The sequence below is a fragment of the Balaenoptera acutorostrata genome, chromosome 2, assembly GCF_949987535.1.
Source record: "Balaenoptera acutorostrata chromosome 2, mBalAcu1.1, whole genome shotgun sequence".
NCBI lineage: Eukaryota > Metazoa > Chordata > Mammalia > Artiodactyla > Balaenopteridae > Balaenoptera > Balaenoptera acutorostrata.
This window is the reverse complement of record NC_080065.1, coordinates 32,238,569-32,258,427: the sequence shown is the minus strand read 5'-3', so window position 1 is coordinate 32,258,427 and position 19,859 is coordinate 32,238,569. Positions and strand designations below refer to the sequence as shown.

Genomic DNA, 19,859 nt, shown 5'->3' with positions numbered 1-19,859 from the left:
CCAATTTTTTTTTTATTTGGACAAATTGATTCTAAAATTTTATGGGAAAATAAATATATCACATTTATCAAGCAAATTTTAAAAGGAAAGACTGATCAATTACTTGCACTAATGTAATGGGTGTTATACTATACTATTTTTACAATATGGTTATCAAAATTGTGCATTATTGGCATGTAAATCATCATGCCAAAGAAAACAGAGTATAGTCCAGAATAGATATAAATATACATGAAAATGTAATATATAATATTTGACACTAGAAATAAGTGGGGAAATCGTGAATTTTTCAATAAAAGGTAATAGGATAATTGACTAGACATTCAGAAGACAATTTAATTTGCTACTTCATATAATATTTTAAAACCATTCCTAGGATAAAGATCTTTTTAAAAAAACTTTTAACAGTGTTAGAAGCAACAGAGAAAACTCAGAGACTTAATAGAATATAATTGACAGATTCGACTGGGTGAAAATTTAAAACTTTTGTGCAGTAAAACAGCCCATAAATAAAATCAAGGGAAACATGACAGATACCGAGAAATGTTTACAATATATTTAACAAAGTGTTAATATATACAATAGTACAGAAAGATTAATTTTTTTAGAAAAACAAACTTACCAGAAGAAAAATAAGAGTAGGAATGAAAAGCCACAGCATAAGAGAAAACAACTCAAAGGATAATAAGCATATGAATTCACCCTCACTGGAAGTCGGGGGATTGTGAATTAGAACAATACTAAGGATAGTTTGCCTATTGAACTAACGAAAACTATACTGATAAAATTCAGTGCTGTCAAGGATGTGAGAAAACATCCTTGTTAGGAGTGTATATTGGTAGACGTGTGTATTGATAAATATTTTGGGAAGAATTTAAAGGTATGAAAATTTTAAACGTTCCTCCTCTATGACTCAGTACTCTCATTTCTAGGACTTTCTTCTACAGCATTTTTGGAGAGCAATCTGGCAGTGATATAGCAAAATTTTAGTTTTTATTCCCTTTGGCCTAACAATGCCATTTCTAAGTATCTATCCTAAGGTACAGGCGAAGATAATCATGACAGTACTTTTTACAATAAAAAATTAAAGTTACCAAAGATCTAACAATGGAGGAATGGCAGAATAAATTACAAAATAGGCAGCCATTAAAAGGAATGGGTTAAAATGTAAAATAGATAGCTAGTGGGAAGCAGCTGCATAGCACAGGGAGATCAGCTCGGTGCTTTGTGACCACCTAGAGGGGTGGGATAGGGAGGGTGGGAGGGAGACGCAAGAGGGAGGAGATACAGGGATATATGTATATGTATAGCTGATTCACTTTGTTATACAACAGAAACTAACACACCATTGTAAAGCAATGATACTCCAATAAAGATGTTTACAAATAAATAAATAAAAATAAATTTTAAAAAAGAATGGGTTAAGTCTGTAACTAGTAACCTGGAATATATAATTGTATGACACAAGTCATAGAAATTATTCCATTTTTAGTTTAAAAAACAGAAGCATGAGCAAATAGAGACATGACTACTTACATGTAGGATAAAGGATAGATACACACCAAGAAGTTAATGGTGATCACCTCTGGGGGTGGGATCAGATGAAAGAAGGACAGCACGTGATAAAAGACCAAAGACAAAACTGTTCCCATTCAGGAAGGAGGAGAAAGAAGAGCCGTGGCAAAAGGCAATAGAGGAGTGATACAGACAGACAGAGGAGAACCAAGGGAGGACAGGGCCTGAGATCCAAGGAATGAGAATTTCAAGAGGAGGGAGAGAAGGGGTGCTGAGAGGCCTGGGATGACGCAGCCCAGGGAAAGAGAGCAGCTGATGAGTAGTAGTGGTGGAAGCCGTGGCGCAGGGGGGATTAGGGCAGCCTTTGTCTACCCTGCCTGTGCATCTTGGTAGAAACAGAGAAATCAGAGCCCCACCCTAAACCTCCTGAATTACAAGTTCTGCAAGGGCCACCCGTATATGGTATGTTTGAAACCCTCCTCAGATGACCAGGTGTGCAGCCAAGGTTAAGAACCACTGAGGGAAGGCACCGAGAGCTTAGTGAGTCAGGGGAGCTGAGCGTAGATCATTCTTCCACTACGTCTGACAGATGAAGAATGCAGTGAGTTAAATCATAAAGCCACCGAAAGAGTCAGCAGGGTCAAGGAAGATTCGAGGATGTTGTTGGCTGCAGAAGAAGCCAATGGGGCAGAAAACATTAACTATGAGAGGAAGACAGGGAGAAAAGGAAGGGGGAGAAAAAGAACTTAATGTTTCTAGATTTTCTGCTATTTGTCAGGCATTTTACATATGTTATCACCATTATGACTCCTTTTACTGGTGATTAATAATTACCATTGTTAGTTTTGAGGCATATATCACCGCATCTGATTTTCAATGAGGCAAGTGAGGCTTAGGGAAGCCATGTAAATACTAGAGTCCCAAACCCATGCCAACGGCTGAGCTCTTTCCTCTGCATCAGCCATGGATTAAGGTCTTGGAGGCAGCGGGCAGGGCTGGGGTCTAGGACTCACGTGGAGAAGTAGCTTGGGAAAAAGGAGGAACACACCAGCTGAGAGAGTGACAAGACAGAGACATGCAAGAAGGGAACACACGTAAAGGGGCGGGGCATGTTTGTGTTTAGAGAGGGAGGCAGGGGGCAGTTAGGAAAGAAGTTGAGGTTAACCGCGGACTTCCTTCATGATCTCAGTAAAGCCAGGGCAAGGTGATTAATTCACTGACAGCTAACGCTGGTGGTTCGTGGATGGTACCTGTGTGCTGCACCATAGAGCGGAAAGCGAGCCTCGCCCTTCTCTTCCAGTGAGATGTGGATTAGTCACTCAACAACCAATCTGTCAATCCGGAAGCCAGGAGCACGGATGAGCACCAATGAGCAGAGCTGCCTGCAGCTAACTGCGAACCACAGGGAGGAAGAGCGAGGGTCCCACCTTCCAAGAGCTGACAGTCGAGAGTTACTAGGGCGAGGTTTTTTCACCAACTATTAAAATTGTCTGACTAGAACAACTCCAAAAAACTGACGATCCCTTGCTTTGCAAAGGTCATGTGGAAATATTCTGCCATTGATGATCTCATGTCACCCAGTGGTTTTGAAAGTAAATAGGGGTTGCATACCTTTGTGGCCACCCATGAGCGAAGGTAAGTATGCAAGAAAGAGGCATCTCCCTTCCGCTGAGAGAACCAGATGGGGTCTATAATTGAATTGTCCAAGGTCATGTTACTGAACAGGAAGCATCAGGTGGTCATACCTATGCAGGTGCCTCTGGGCTTCCGGTCCAAAAGGATCACCAAAGTGTCCTGGAATAGTCACTGGCTTCCAGAGACTTGGCAAGTGGCTGCTACCGAATGTCATTTGCCCATTATTCCAGAGTGGCAATAACTCAAAAGGGAAAAGCCCAGCATTCCAATAACTTTTTTGTTGAAACTTTATAGTCTTTGTTTAAAATATCTCCATGGTGCCCCTCTGGGTTATGAAACAATCAGATGCAATATTACTTAATAGCATCAAACGGACACTAGCAACTTACTAATTGAGGGATAATTATTTGATTCAGGCAGCTACTACTTTTGTTTCAGTACTTTTTTTTCTTTTGCCAGAGAAAGGTGGTGGTTCTTCATGGTTTTGCTATTACTAAAAAAAAAAAAAAAAAGTCAGACCCACATCGGAAAAGATATTAGAAAAGATAAATTTTATATTTGTGGAAAACAACGAAAGCGTGGATTATTTCAGCACCACCAGTGTTTCTGTGTTATACTCTTGTGGCGGAGAATAAACACGGCGCGCCCCGGAAATTTGGGCTTTGGGCTATCAAAAAAGAAAGCAGAACCTGCTCTCTCCCCTTCTCGGGTCACTGACTGTTTTCTTTTGCCCCTTTCACTCTGACCCCTTCTTTTTCTCAGGGAAGGTGAGATTCAAATCTCTGGGGCCCCCCTCCAATGCTGTCAAGCTGCTGTTCAGTGTTGTTCAGAAATAAGGAAAGAAATTTGACAAGGAGCCACTCCACATCTTGGCTGCCAGGAGAAATACCATCTTTGAGGTCATGCCATTCATGAAGACATTTTTATTATTGTTTTGTCCGCCCATTTTCCTGTTGCAGTCTCAGTGGAAGACGTGTGGTCTTGCTTGTGCAAAACCCATCTGGGGAGAATCCGTTCTTTCTTCTCCACGTCTTTGCTGCATTTCGGCTTCCCCAGCTCCCTTCCTCACCTGGCAAAGCTGGCTGGCTCTGGACGTTTTGCAGGCTGAAGAAAATCACTGTTTCGCCTCCAGCAAGGAACAGAAATGTTGCAACCCTGACTCCTCCTCTAATGAAGAAAGAGTGAACAAGTGCACTTGTTGGGCTTCTTCTCCCAGAGCCGCCGGGCTGGGGGAGCCAAGGCTGAGATCCCGGGACACCCCCCGGTTGGGCTGGGCTTCCCGGCCGCCCGCCCCCTTCCATTTGGGTCTAACTCGCTCCTCTCCCTCTTTCTGGATTTTACCGGCTGTTCCTGAAACAGCTTTACACACGATGGATCTCCACGTCCTTTTACAGGAAGTGCTCACGGACTGAGATGGCAGACTTTGCTCCCCGGCAAAAGTGAGTACCCATCGCGGGCTGAACCGAGAGCCCAGGGGTGACGGGGGCGGCGCGGGCGGCGCCGGGGCCGCGGGTTCGAGGCCGCGTGCGGGGAGGCGAGCGCGGGCTGCTCCGGAAAACGCCAGAAACCCGGCGGAACCGCCCGGCGGCAGCCTGGCGGAGAGCCGGGGCTCTGACAGCAGGGAGGTCCCCTCTCAGAGGAACTAAAAACACTCTATCCGCCCCCCGCCCCTGCCGCTTTTACAACTGCACGCATCAGTCTTTATAAAAGGCATCTTCAGATGCACCCTTAAGAATGAGTTTCGGCGTGACTGTGGGATTTTCACAAGGTACATTATTTACATCAAACTGAAAAGAAAAAAATAGCGGGGAGGGGGAAGGGGCTGAGACAGGGGATGCGCTGACGGCGGGCTTGAGGATTCTCCCAGTAGCACCAGCACGCGCCACGTCCCGGGTATCCGGCGTGCAAAGTTGAGCGGTCCCCGTGCTGTCCCGAAAGGCGTGGCCCCCTCCTCACCAAAAAGAGGCAGTGGGAGTAGTGGCAGGTAAGCAGCCTCCTGGCTGCCATCCGGAGCCCAGCCGGAGGGAGGCGGCCCGACCTCAGCAGAGGAATTCCAGCTGGAGAGGCAGCTGCGGGAGCCGCTGGAGGGAAGAGGACGAGAGAGGAGAGCAGAGCAGAGGAGAGGAGGGGAAGTCAGGCGAACTCAGGTAACTGGGGAGCCAGAGCGCTGCCGCAGCGAGGGCTGGAGTTGCAGCTCTTTGAGCGGGAGAAAATCCTTTTGGTGACCTCTACCTGAGTCCTGGGCAAGCAGCCACGTTGCCCTAATAACAAGCAATTTAGGATTTTCGATGACTGGACTTGAAAATGGTTGCAAAACATTATTATTAATCTGGAGGGATTCGTTTGTTTTCATTCATCAACTTGGTTGGCAAAGATTTCCCACCCGAGTTTCATGCTTCTTGGTCAGGGGAGTGTTGCTAATCCCACCCCTGCCTCTGGCTGTGCAAACTTGGGCAAGATACTTATGGTCTCCGGGCCTCAGTTTTCCTTGCAACATTTAAGGCAATATATATATATATATACCACTAACATTGTATGTGTGCACATGTGTGTGCAACATTTAATGCAATATATATATTGCCCTAAATGTGTGCATATGTATACATATGCATCTACTATATATATATATATATATATATATATTTAGATCACTACTTATATATGAATATATGTAAAATTAGTGGGGTAAAAGTGCCGCAGAATAGTGTAAGAAAGAAGCTGATGAAATTTTAAATTTTAGTGGTTCTTAAAAATTGGGGATCGTAAGTCCTTTTGAGAATTAGATATGAGTCCTCTCCCAAAGGAGCAGGGGGTGGGGAGGGGGCATATTCTTATGGAATGTAAATAAAGTTTTGAAAGCAATCCCTGGGGGGTTTTGGACATCCCCTGAAGACCCTGCCTGAACCCCAAGTGAACATCCCTTGCCTTCCTTTCAAGGGCCTGCATCAACTATCCAGCCAAACCTCTGCAGGCAGCTGGGCTGGCTGTGGGAGTAATCTGGCAGGCTTCCCTGGGGGTCTGGAGTCAGCCATGCTGCTGAAGGAGAGAGCCTTCCTTTCATGAGGGAGCTCCCGGGACGCTGTTTCCCAAGGGCTTCACCAGTCTCTGCCTTGTGGGGAACCCTCCTTACAAACTCTTGTAATGACTTTCCTAAGGTGATAATCCTCAGCCCTGGAGTTTTCACTCCTGCAAACAGCACTGGAGAACACCTGCAGAGGGTCACTGTCTCAAAAAAGAGCTCTTCTGGTCCCCTAGCTGGATGTCAGAGAGTGAGACCAAGGCTTGGTTTTGAAACGAAGTGCTATTTGCTCCCCGATGCATAGTAGGGATAGTAATGGTCTTCTCTGGGACCTCTGCACTTTTCCTTTAAGGTACTAGGGACTCATGCCTCGTGGGACCTGGGCAGTGCCATTGGCAATGCCAGCAAGGTGTAGCAGAGGACACAGGGAGCTTTGGAGCCCAACAAACCGGGCTTCAAATCTTGGCTCTCACAGTTCAGGCAAGTCACTGAACTTCTCTGAGTCTCACTTTTCCTATTGGTGAAATGGGGAACAATACTGCTTTCTTGCACAGTTGTTAGGAAAATGAAAAATAATAAATGGAAATGCCTAGTCTATAGTCAATGAGAGACTGCTATTATTGATATTAATGTGAGGTTATAAGTCAGTGGTAAATAGTCTCCTGCTTTTTTAGAGCAGTTTACTCTGTCTCCTATAGGGCTTATGTCAGCAAAAGAATGAGTAAAATCAGTCCTGGTCTAGTTATTCTAAAAGATGAATGGTGGGTTCAGAATACAATGTTGGGCTTACTGCTTCTCCTTTGTCAAGCAGAGCGTTCTGTGCTGCCAGCAAGTGAAATGTGTCCAGACTGGAGTGGATTCTTGACCCTTTCTCTGAGTTCTCTTTTGGCCCGTAATCTTGAATACAAAACAGCTAGATCTGTGCCTGTGGCTACAAGCATCTCGGTATGGAAACTGGAGAGGTCTGATGCCTGCAACCATCTCTAGATACGCCACAAACTGTCTCTGTAAAGAGAAATGTCTCCATTTCCATCTTTCTCAGCTCGGCACAGATTTAATCAACTCAGCTAATACCCTCTGTCTCTCTCCGTGGTTCTGGCCCCTCAGTTGCAAGAATTGAATGACGTAGAAATGGGGGAGAGAACTATCAGAATCTTAAAAGGAAATTGGATTCCCTCTAAGTAGCCATTCCTAAGATCGATCAGTATATTCTGGCAAAGCATTCTTGAATGCAAAGATGACAATATTGATACCTACTATTCACTGAGTCGTCAAGATGTACTAAGCACTTTCCTACATTCCTTCAATTAATTCTCACAGTAACATCGCAGGGTATGGATTATCACTTAAAGCTTTACAGATACGGAAACTGAGGGTCAGAGAAATTTACATGACTTGCCCAGTCTGCATAGCTGGTAAAAGGCAGAATCGGGATCCAAGCCCAGGTCTGTCTGACTTTGACACCCACTCTTGTTCCACTACCCAGGGCTGCCAGACTCCCTGCAGTCAGAAAGTTTCATCAGTCCCAATGTAGTTTTTCTTTCAAAGGGCAGGAATAACCAAATCCTTTGGGTGACTTAAGTGGCGTGAACATACACTTTGCATGTGATACACATCAACAGGTAGCAATGAAATCACCTGTGGAGAATAATTTTCCTGCCCCTTCCCCAGCCCAGCTGTTAGACTCAAGAAAAGACAATACTCACCCCCAGCAGGTGAGGCTGGCTCTCATTTAGGTCAGAAAGAGCTCTGGAATTTTCATTCTCCATTACCTTTAGAATCAGGACACTGTTTATATTTGCCTCCCTGTGTTGAGCATTCTTTCATTCATTCATTTATTCAAACAAATACTTGCTGAACTCTGAATAAGACAGACAAGGCCCTAGCTCTTGTGAAGCGGCTATGCTAGAGAGACGTATAAGAGGCAGGTGAACAAATATATAAATCAGATAATTTCAGATATTGATAAATGCTATAAAGAAAGTAAAGAGAGGCTGGGGGCTCAGAGAGTAACAGGGCTTGGGGGCAACTTTACATAGGGCAGCCAGAGAAGGTTTCCATAAGAAGGTCACCCTTAAACTTAAACCTGCAGAGTAAGAGGAAGCCAGCCCCATGAAAATCTGGGGAAAGGCTGCCTTAGCAGAAGAAGCCTTGAGGGAGAGTTCTGGAAGTGAATAAATGAAACAGTAGAGCCTCAAATACAATGAGATAGCCCCTTAGAAATCAAGTCGAGTTTTATAAAGGAGAAATCATTGTTTGACTGCCTATTATGCTATTCTAGGCTGTTCTGTGTACTTTCTGCCTAGTTTATTTAATCTTCTCAGCATTCTGGTGAGTTAGCTATTCTGTCTTGATTTAATAGTTGAAGAAACTGAGACGTATAGAGGGTAAGCAGCTAGTCCAAGGTTATAAAGCTGGTATTTGAATCCCACAGTCTGTTTTGCGGCAAAGCCCCAAACTTTTTGCTAACACAACATGCGGCCTTTGAGATCATCTGTTCTAGGGGATAGTGAAAGAGCCAGCAGAAAGAAAATATCAAAAGTCTATTAGGTAGCTAAATGCTGGCAGTGATTTCTATCTGACGTCCCAATTTCCAGTCAGCATGTCTAAACCTGCACTGCGTAGTACGGTAGCATTAGCCCCATGTGGCGACTGAGCACTTGAAATGTGACTGACTCGTGCATGTTGAGATGTGCTGTAAAACTCGCCCCAGATTTCAAAGACCTAGTACCAAAAAATACATGTCTATCTCATTAGTTTTTATATTGACTGTATGTTAAAATGGTAGTATTTTAGCTGTAGGGGTTTAGTTGAAATATATTATTAAAATTAATTTTCCCTGTTTCCTTTCAATTTGTTTTAATGTGGTTAGTAGAAAATTTTAAATCACATATGTGACTCGCATTATATTTCCGTCAAACAGCACTGCTATAGACTAATCAGTTGACAGAGATAGGATAGGAAATTTTTCCTCCTTCTTCTTAACACAGCTTTTCCTTTATTCTTGGCTCAGGCTCCTTCACAGGTCTGTCTCCTAATTCAGTTACTCAGTGAAACAGTAGACAAGAGAAAAGAGGTCCCTATGTGTCCTCCCTCACCCTCATTATTCTGCTGAGTGGGTGATCATTCAAAACCCACTACATCACGCCACTATGGGATTTGATGAAATAGACTCAGTGGTTACTTTCATCACCAGGACCCATTCCCTCACCCAGGCAAACTTCAAGCTTTCAAGCATCCTATGACCAAAGGGTCATTTTGAACCTGGATATACTTTTAGCATAAAATCATTTCCTAGGACAATGTTTTTGTCATTCCGAGACTTTGTAAAATCAGCCTGGCAGACAGCCAGGGTTTCATGTCTGTGTGCAAAGATCATTAAATAAATTATCTCATTGTGGTGATAAATGTTTCCCCCTCTCTGTGCTTTCGCTTAAAACAGCTTGAACAAGATGCAGTCCAAGTTTCCAGAAGGGCTGTTCCAAGGACATCACAGAAGGCCATTTTGACTTCTCCTCTTGTCCACTAGCTAAAGTGGCCTTGAATATGTCAATGCAGTGAAGATATGATTGGTTTGATGTATTCCAAAGGGAAGAACATACAGATTCTGGGGTTGTTAGGGGAAGCCTCTGGCCTGGGATGTCAGAGGCCTGGATTCGACTTTTGTCTACTGGTTTGTATGTTACCCTCACCCTCATTCCCCCAACAATCTTGTAGAAAGGTCAGAGTTGATGAGATAATGCCACATAAGATGCTAATGGAGAAATGTACTATAAAATGGTTGGCCATGGACTGTAGACATTTGCCTACAGGGAAGAATTTCCTTTCTGCAGCTTGAACAGGGTATACAGGCAGACCTAGGAGATATTGCTGGGCTGGTTCCAGACCACTGCAATAAAGCAAATATTGCAGTAAAATGAGTCATAAAGTTTTTGCTTTCCTAGTCCATATAAAAGTTATGTTTACACTATACTGTAGTCTATTAAGTGTGCAATAGCATTATGCCTAAAAAGCACTGTACATATTTTAATTAAAAAATACTTTATCACTAAAACATGCTAACCACCATCTGACAACGCAGTTTGTAAAAGAAGAAAAAAGAAACCCAAAATATCTGCAAAGAGCAATAAAGCGAAGACCAATAAAATGAGGTATGCCTGTACAAGATGCTCTTTGAGATATACAAATGGCATTTGTTTATTTCCACTCGAAATCTAAATCTTGGGGGAAAATAGCAGTAAGAAGCTGACAGGAGCTAATTTTAGTGTATCTACCTCAACAGTAATACGTATTTTTTGGCATCTTCTAAGACAAGCAGTTTGTGCCAGACTCCATGGGGAAATTTTAAAAATCTTAAAACAAGGTCCTTGCTCTGCAGGAGCATGTTATCTCGCTGGGAACATGGGCATAAACATGAAATACCAGGAGCAATGTAAGATGACATTTTCTAAGTGTTACCTGGACGCTTAACAACGGACAGTTAGAGTTTGGAGATTCCAGAGGGCATTGTGCCCCCTAAAGTACATTGAGAAAGACAAGGTAAGAGATGGACATTGAAGGATGTAAGGCTGGGCTATAGACCAATGGACGTTGGGGGTAGGGGATGGAGGGAGGAAGGCACTCCAAGTAAGGAGACGAGCACACCTGGCCTGGCGATGGAAATGTGCCTGGAGTGTTTGGTGATGTGAAAAAGAACAGTTGGAATCACCAGGGAAGCTTTTAAAAGTTACTGAGGTCCCCAGCCCATTCCAGAATTTTCATTTAAGAATGGGGCCTGGGTGCCAGTGTTATTGTTGTTTGTTGTTTGTAATTCCCCAGAATATTCTAACGTGAAGCCAGAGTTGAAAGTGACTGAGCAAAAACACAAAGTCTTTGTCTTGTCATCATGGACAATAAAATTAAAAGGGTAATATTTTCAAGGGAATGAAATGGACAATTAAGATGTATGGTCTTTATTTTGTAGGAGTTTTATATACATGAATGCAGTCTTTTTAATTCACGGACAATTGTTTGTAGTGATTCTGTCGACTTGGATGTTGTGGCTGAATGGTGTAGCCAGCTACCCACTCCTGTACTCCGTGTGCTTTAGGGGTGCCCTTTAGTCAACCCTGGCTATGTGTGGGGTGATTGGTATCTCATAGCTCTTTGTATCCACCAGGCTTTGTGTAATCATTGCAAAGGGCTTCATCATCATGCCCATTAGCGCCCACAGTAGCTATTTTTTAACAGTCTGTAACCTTGCCTCACCTTTCCAACTTTACAAATTGGGAAATGGAGTTTAATTACTTGCCTTGGGCCTTGAGGCTTGCTGGCAACAGAATGAAATTAGGATTCTCAGCCACTGAATTCCCCGTATCTTATTTGGCTCTTAAGGCGTGTGTGCCCCGTCTCCTGCTGCTGTTAGAAAACTCTGTACTTAGCCATGTTATTTCTTCATGAATGAATGTTACAGATCAGCAGGCAAAGAATGACTAGTCTGCCCCAGCTGGCAACACTGTGATTATGAGTGTCAGCAGCCCGGAGGTAGCTGCAGTGGCCCCAGGAGACCCATCCCTATCATCTTGGAATTCAAGTGAAAGCATGGTCAATCTTATCCACTCTTACCTGTGGAAAGTGAAGTCTCTCTAGTCCCAGAGCTTTCAGGCTGTTCTGATTTCTCTTCTCTGAAGCTTCTGTTCACTGAAAGGATAATGGTTTTTGTTACACACCTAAAAAAAGAGAAGAAAGCCCAGCAATTTTTACAAGCTGCATTTTTAAAGAATTCCATGTATGCCTTAACTTCTGGGTTTATTGCCAATGGTGAGGCTGGGAGGTCTTTATGAAGGGTAATGGAACAAAGCTAGAGTCTTAGCATTGCGTCCTCTTTAGGACATGAGGATAGGTCAGTTTCGTGCCATTCCAAAATGGTTATTTTCTTTTCTTTTTCTCTGTCTTGAAATCCATTACTGATTTAAAAACAATTTCCAATCTCTTTAGCTACAGCAAAAAGCAAGCCTCTAAAACAGTGGTCCTTGACACTGACTGCACATGAGAATCACCTTAGGAGCTTTAAAAAATAAGGCTGCCCAGGCCCCATCCCTAAACCCATTAAATCAAGATTCTGAGTATGGAGACTGGGTATCGTATTTATTTACAGTTCTCCAGGTGATCTTCGCTAAAAGCTGACCTTACTTCTCAGCTAAGGTCCAAATCTTCATGACTTATTTCTATTTCTTCTTCTGCCTTGTTTTAATAGGTGTCATGGACCCCAGAGAACCATCCAAACCGTATTTTCATTGGGTAGCAACTTCATCAGTCTACTCTTTGGAAGCAGGATTTCTAGCAGAAAATTGAGGTTTCTACCTATGTAAACTAACTCCATATTCAGAGTGGCCCTGCATGGCCTCATGACTAAAATTTCTGTATGTGCAGTTTGGAAATCAAGTTGCCAGAAGCTTGATAATTGTGAGATTGGAAGATAAAGGTTAAGCTCCCCTGCCATCCATGTGTTAGATTTCCCAGTTGCTATATTGGTATTTAGTCAGCTAACGCTTGCTTTCCTGTCACAGCCATTTTAAAGCCAAATGACTCCATTCCAGTTCACACCCTTATTAAAAATATAATTACAGCAGTATTCTCTGTTATTGGGTAGACTTTATTAGGTGAATTGGCCAAGAACTAACTAGGTTGTGTAAAACTCTCTCGGTCTCAGGAAATCATTTGTGTTGCAGAGGCCACCAGCATCAGACTGGGCTAAAGGAGTCATGAATCTGGGTTTGGAAAGAGCCAGTTACAAGTCATACCAAATAGAGAAGAACTTAGGTTATGGAAGGTGATTCTAGAATGAGTCTGAGAATAATTATCCAGGGTCCGGTTAAGTCTAAGGTGCCAACCCTTCTCAGAAGGTTGTATTAATACCAAAAAGTAACCAAGTTCTTGTGCTAGATTTGGGGGGAGGGGGAAGGATGGACCACTCCACTTTTCTGGAGGGCTGAGATTGCAGGATTAGGAGATGAGAAGTTGTTAAGGAGATTGCAGAGAGAAGGATAGGCAAAGGTCTACTGTTAGCCAAGCATCATGGGCATCGGCAATTGTCATTCGCTCAACTAATATTTATAGAGGGTCTGCTCTGTGCCAGGGACCATTACAGGATAAAGTAATGATGTTCTTTCTCATCTGAAGTTTACTTTGCAGTGAGAGGAAACATATCCATACTAAGAAACAAATAAATAAACTAAAATCACTTAGTGCTATGAAGAAAAACGAAGTGAGGTAAAGGGATCAGACCAATGAGGGCTGCCTTCAATAGGTTTGCAGGAGTTGCCCTCTCTGAAGAGGTGGCGTTTGAGCTAGCACATCAGCGTTGAAGAGAAAGCCACACAAAGACACACCAGGCAGAGGGAACAAGCAAGAGCAAAAGCCCTGAGGTTGGAAAAGGTTTGGCGTGTTCAGGAAACAGAAAGGGGACCAGTGTGGCTGGACACTTAGGGAGGAAGGGATGGAGTCAGACAGGAAAACAGCCCTGAGGGCCCAAGGTCATGCATGGAATTAGGATTAAGTGCTTTAAGGAAATCACTGGGAGCTTTTAAGTAGGGGAGTAATGTGTATTACACTGCATTTTAGAGGTCTCTTGGGCTCCTGTGTGTAGAGTGCATTGTAGACTGGGAGCAAAGGGAAAGCTTGGGAGGCTGGTCAGGAGTCCGGCAAGAGGTGATGCTGGGGCAGTTAAGGGGTAGCAGTGGGGAGAAGAAGTGTTGGATTCAGGATGTGGAGGTAGGGCCAGCATGGCTTTCAGATGGATAAGGCCAGTGAAAACGATACCAGACCTAGTCCTGTCTGAGATCATTGCCCCTGCCCTGTCTCGACTTGGGCCACTGGTTTTGAACCAAAATGGAAAAACATCTAGTGTTATTTGAAAACATAGGGGATTTTGACCGTAACCTATCTAAGCAGGGAAAAAACCAAATTCCTGTCCAAGGAGAAATTTCTGTTTGTTGTTTTTTTACCTCCTAACCATAAAAATTTCATCCTGTCTCGTTAAGACTGTTCTGATGGGTTTTGATGTTTCTGATTACTGTGCTTTTCATAAGTGCTGGAAATGTCACATTCACATTGCTAGTTTATCTCTTTTCCGAGTATTTTGACTTTTGGGCTGTATTAACTGAGCCCTTCATGCTGTTGGACATTTATACATGGCCTTTTGCAGTTGGTCAGTTTCCCCATATAAACTCTAACATCATAATAGCAAGCATTTAATGAGCACTTACTATATATATCAAGGCATTGTTTTAAGAATTTCACATGTTTTAACACCTTTATTCCTCCTACCCATCCTTTAGTTAGTGTCCTTATTATTATCATTTTATAAAAGAAGAAACTGAGGCAAAAAAAGAGTTTAAGTCATTCACCCAAGATCACACTGCTGGTAAGTAGCAAAGCCAGGTTTTGAAAAGAGTCTGGTTGCAGAGCTTGGCTGTGCCACTTTCCATGGATATCCTTTTCAGTCTTTCCTACATCACTGAAGCTGCGACTTCAGAATTAAACTTCTTTCTCTTGCAAAAACCTAAAGGTACCACTAGGGGGCACTTCAACTGAGCAGGGCTTCCAGGAGTGGGACTGCTGGGGAAATTGCATAATTCAGAGGCTGGATGATCCAGCCCCCTCCAGGAGGGCCTCGCATCTGAACCGCCTGCCATCTGCCAAGGTGGAAGGATAAATCCCCACCTAGGGAGCTGGCTGGACAAAGGTGCTGACACCAGAGGACACTCGAGGAAATGCTCCCTTTTCTCCACACCCCCTCTTCTGCCCACTATGCATAGTTCCTGTAGTTGTACCCACCTACCTGTCCCCTCTCAAAGGATGGAAAATACCAAAGTTACTCAATAAGTCGTGCAGCAAATTCTAGTAGCTCTCCAGGTCATCTGAGGCTGGCCTTCAGAAACTAACCAAAAAGGAGTCACTAATTCAGTTGTTATCACAGTTTTGCTTTAAAAATATTGAAGAGTCTCCCTAGAGTTGTATTATTAGAAGTTCAGTAAGTCTGGTGAACACAGGAGGTCATGCTGTCTTCTGTACCTTCTACTGAATATCGGCTCCAGAAAAGTCTTCTCTCAAGTGACTTGGTTTTCCAGTAATCAGTAATCAGCATGAAAGTAACAGACCTTCCCCTCTTCCTAATGGTGGTAATGACAATGAATTTAACGAATGGAGGTTTATACAAAGAAGTTCATTAAAGTTTCTTTAACTCCATTAATGAATTTTCCAGCAATGAGTATAAAGGCAGTAATTGTGGTGATTCATCTTCTATAAGTTTTAGCTTGTTATGTATTTTGATTAAATAGAAGGCAATTTTTTTTTTTTTTTTGCTCCAGTTGCCGTAGGGTAACTTTCTATTGAGATTGATGTGCAGTCATGGGAATTGTTGAATTTACCTAATCAAATCATCAATCTGCTCATTCAACTGTATGACTTTCAATAAAAGTGTTATTTTAAAATGATATACATGACATATTTCCTATGCTAACATTAACTTCCAAATTCAAAACTACAAAGGAGACAAAGAAATATAGTTGCATTTGCATTAGGCAATCATCTTACTGAAGTTAAGAAGATTTCAGTGGAACATCAATTAATTACAGAAAGCTTGAAAGCCATTTCAGGCCTTTGAATATCCTCCAAATAGCCCAGAATCCTGCAAACAGCATAATTCTTTTTAAATTTTATCTTCAAATCTATAAGGTAAATTCCTCCTTTATTGGATGGTTTTGATTAAATACTCAGCAGAAAGTGAGAGTAAATGTGTATCAAATGTAGATACGTCTTAAAACCAAGTCATTCAAAGATCAGAAAAATGTCACGGAAGCTATGTGATCATAGGGGTGACGCCATTGCTTCATTTGGAGTTTGACCAGAAGGTTTTCTTTTTCTTTTAGTAAACTTTTCTGATTTTACTTTTCAAAGGACATCGCTGAAACCATAACATTGTTCATATCTGTGACTTTTAAATTTTTTATTTATTTTTGTACAGGGTATGAAATTCAAGGTAACAAAGAGTATTCAATGAAAAATAGGCCTTCCCTCTCCTGTCCCATGGCTACCCAGTACCCCCAAAGGCAATCACTCATATTATTATAAAAATATCCTATATCTTTGCAAAAATACACTATGTATATATATATAGGCTAGGTGTCCTTTTTTAGTTATTTCACATGAGATGCTGTGCTCTGGGAAGCCAGAACCTACATTCTATTACTGACCTCCCAGCCCTACCAGCACTGATCCCTTCTTGAACCTGGAGCTTCCTATCTCAGCTCAATATCTCAGCTGTATTATTAGAGGATGCACAGCAGTATTTTCAGAGGAGGGTTCACCTGCCAAGTACAGAGGAGAAGATGCAATTACATGAGATGCCCATCCTGGGTATTGGTGGACATGTGTTTTCTGTGGTGAGTTTACAAATAACCCAGATGGGGTCGTTAAGTATCAGGATAGGAGTCCTGGGGTCTCAGCCTTCTTGGGCTCAGACTTCTGTAGGGACTTAGGGATGTTGGGGTTCCCTTAGCCCCCAAAGCTGCCACACATACCCACTTTCAGAAGGCTGGCGGTATAAGCTCCTCCCGGCATTCCGTAAGCCTCAGTGCCGTCTTTTGTGTTGACCTAGGGCACAGCTTGTCCATGGTCATCACTCACTAATGACCATTATATGCATGTCTCCTCTAGCAGATCACACACGAGAGCATGGAAGGCCTAAGAAATAAGTTCACTTCCTTATTTCATCTCTCCTGCACTATCATCTTACTTTGTTCCAGAAAGAATTCCCTTTTGGCTCCACCTACCACACTAAGATGCCCCCATGTAAGCCCCCCAATTTTTGTGTCCCCACTCACACTCTATTGTCTGCTTTCCTCCGTCAAACACCTTCCTCCTCTGAATGGAATGTTCCTAAGAATGTGTTAAAAAACTTGGTCAGCCGTTCAGGCCCCCATAGTTCAAGAACTGAACACTCCCAGCATTTGCCGTTTAATAGCAATGGTTCAACCTAATGTCTGTACTGGTGGGAACCACTAGCAGCTAGGTGGGAGAAACATATTTGGGGCAGGTGAAGACCTCCAATCACATGTGGCAGTAGTTTCCTTTGCGGCTGACGTGTAATATTACAAGTATGGGAAACCTTGTTGTTATCCAGCTGAGTTAAAAGTAAGCCCTCGGTGCCAAAAGCAAGCCCTTACTCTTATTTCTAAACATCAGTGAATTAGGATCTTGTAAGAACCTGGAACTTGCCCTCTGAGTAAGAGTCTCATGTGTGTCTTGCCAATGAGAACATTCACTAGAATCAGGTAGACTCAGCACAAATCTCAGCTCTACCTTTTCAGGGGCAAGGCTTTGGAGCAATTTAGTTGCCTCTCTGTGCCTTACTTTCTCATCTGTACAATGAGGACACTAAAACTTACATTCCAGGGTTGCTGGGAAAATAAGACAAGATAAAGTATGTAAAAACGCTTGGCACCAAGGAAGCCCCCAATTCATGGGAGTATCACTTTCATCAAAGAATTCGTGGCTTAATGGGAGACCAACAAATGTACAGTCAACGAGGCAAAATTCCAAGGGCATGGAGTAAGTGTTGAGTGTGAGCTTAGCATGCATTAGTAAGCTTGTGAGGTCCTCAGAAATCCTTGTATGGACCACTCAGTTCAACCGTTTCCCTTCCTTCTTGCACCAGCAGATCAACATGGCACTTCCGGTTGGCAACCCTTATGAAAGAAGTTACCTTCTCTGGATACAAAAGCAGCATATTCCTTCTTTCTGCTGAATCTGCTTTGAGGCTGTGCCTCAGAGCAGGTATGTGAATCATGGAAAGTTTGCTTAACTTCTTTTGAGTGTTAGTCTCCTTATTTGTAAAAATAAGATAATGAAGATAATGCCCTATTCCAGGATTATTTTGAGGATGGACTAAGATAATGGATGACCTGTAGTCTATAGTTCGTCCTCAGAACAAGCTCGTTCCTTTCTCCCATGACCCCACATATGTGGATGGTTTGAACAGTGCATCACACATGGAGGGAAGGCTCTGGAATGATAACAGATAGTTTGTTGATTTGGTGCTTTGTACACCCAACCACAAACGGCACACTTTCAAGGCCATTGTTCTTCCCAAATACTTAACCGGGGAGCTGGGTTATGAGCCTTTGGGACCCAGACCTGATTAAGTATTCAGGAAAACTTCTCAAGAGAGATGAAGCTCGGCGATCAGCTGAATATACCTCCTCCATTTGCCTTACCTTTGATGCCACAGGCAAATCAGAGTCGGTTGGGCAGTGTGCAATTCTGAGAAATGAGAAGAAGGCAGAAGTACCTGTTTTTCCTCTAGTAAAGCCAAGGAAAATGGAAAAGCTCAGGAATATATCAGCACCACTGGCAAGCATAATAGGGAAGGCAGTTAATGTACCGCAAGAACTCACATTGCTGGGGAAAGCGCTGCTCCCCACTGATGCTAGAGAGCCTGTCAGACTGGCCTCAGACTGGACAAAGCCCTGAATAGCCAGAGACTGGGCTCCGCAAGAACTGGACCCTAGGCACCGAGGATTGAAAACCAACCTAATAAAGCCGGCCTGTTTCCATTTGTGAGCAATGAAATGATATGGGGTTTGTGACTGACCCACTTGGAAGGCCAAACAATTAATGAAAGCAAAATGATTGGCTTCTTTTGGCCACGTGGAGGGGGCTTCAGACTTGGATTGCAGTGTGTGCACCAGAAGGAACTGTCAGGTTTAGATGCTTATTATTATTCGCTATTTAATTTGGGTTCTTTCCGTTTATTTCTGATTTCTTAAACATAATTGTGATTAGTGATATAATTTCATTTGTGAACAGTGTGTAGTAAGAATCCAGTAGCAAAAATCTGTAAGAGACTGAAATAGGTTTAGGAACTGCAGTAACATGGGCTCCAAATGTCCTATGCTAGGTTGTTAAGGTGAACATCAGTAATGTACACGGGGAATACTTTGAAATCTAAGGCATGATCAAAATGTAATAATTTAAAGGTTGTGGATCCCTTTTAAAACAGAAGTTGCTTGTGGCTTAGGGAAACATTCAACGGGAGCATAAGCAAGGCTTATAGATTCTCACCAAAGTAATCAGGAGACTGTGTATGTAAGAACTTGATGAATACATGTTCAAGTGTAAAACATTTTCTCCCCACGATGGTAATTCATGAAGGCTTATTTTACAAAGTGGCCAGTGATTCGTACCTTCTTTTTTTTTTCTTTTTTTCTTTTTCTAATGTGATTGCTTTTTTGAATTTTTGAATTTTATTATATTTACTTTTTATACGGCAGGTTCTTATTAGTCATCAATTTTATACACATCAGTGTATACGTGTCAATCCCAATCGCCCAATTCATCACACCACCACCGCCCACGGCTTTCCCCCCTTGGTGTCCATACGTTTGTTCTCTACATCTGTGTCTCAATTTCTGCCATGCAAACCAGTTCATCTGTACCATTTTTCTAGGTTCCACATACATGCATTAATATACGATATTTGTTTTTCTCTTTCTGACTTACTTCACTCTGTATGACAGTCTCTAGATGCATCCATGTCTCTACAAATGACCCAATTTCATTCCTTTTTATGGCTGAGTAATATTCCATTGTATATATGTACCACTTCTTCTTTAACCATTCATCTGTCGATGGGCATTTAGGTTGCTTC

The 19,859-nt window shown here is 42.7% G+C and overlaps 1 protein-coding gene across 1 annotated transcript in view; it reads left to right on the top strand.

Moving 5' to 3' along the window:
• The first annotated feature begins 4,568 nt into the window (after positions 1-4,568).
• The window catches only part of PRLR (prolactin receptor), a 183,838-nt gene continuing 168,547 nt past the window's right edge, over positions 4,569-19,859 (top strand). The window contains exon 1 of the mRNA XM_057541846.1: positions 4,569-4,589. The gene's annotated coding sequence lies outside the window, so the exon portion shown is untranslated. The remainder of the gene's footprint in view (positions 4,590-19,859) is intronic.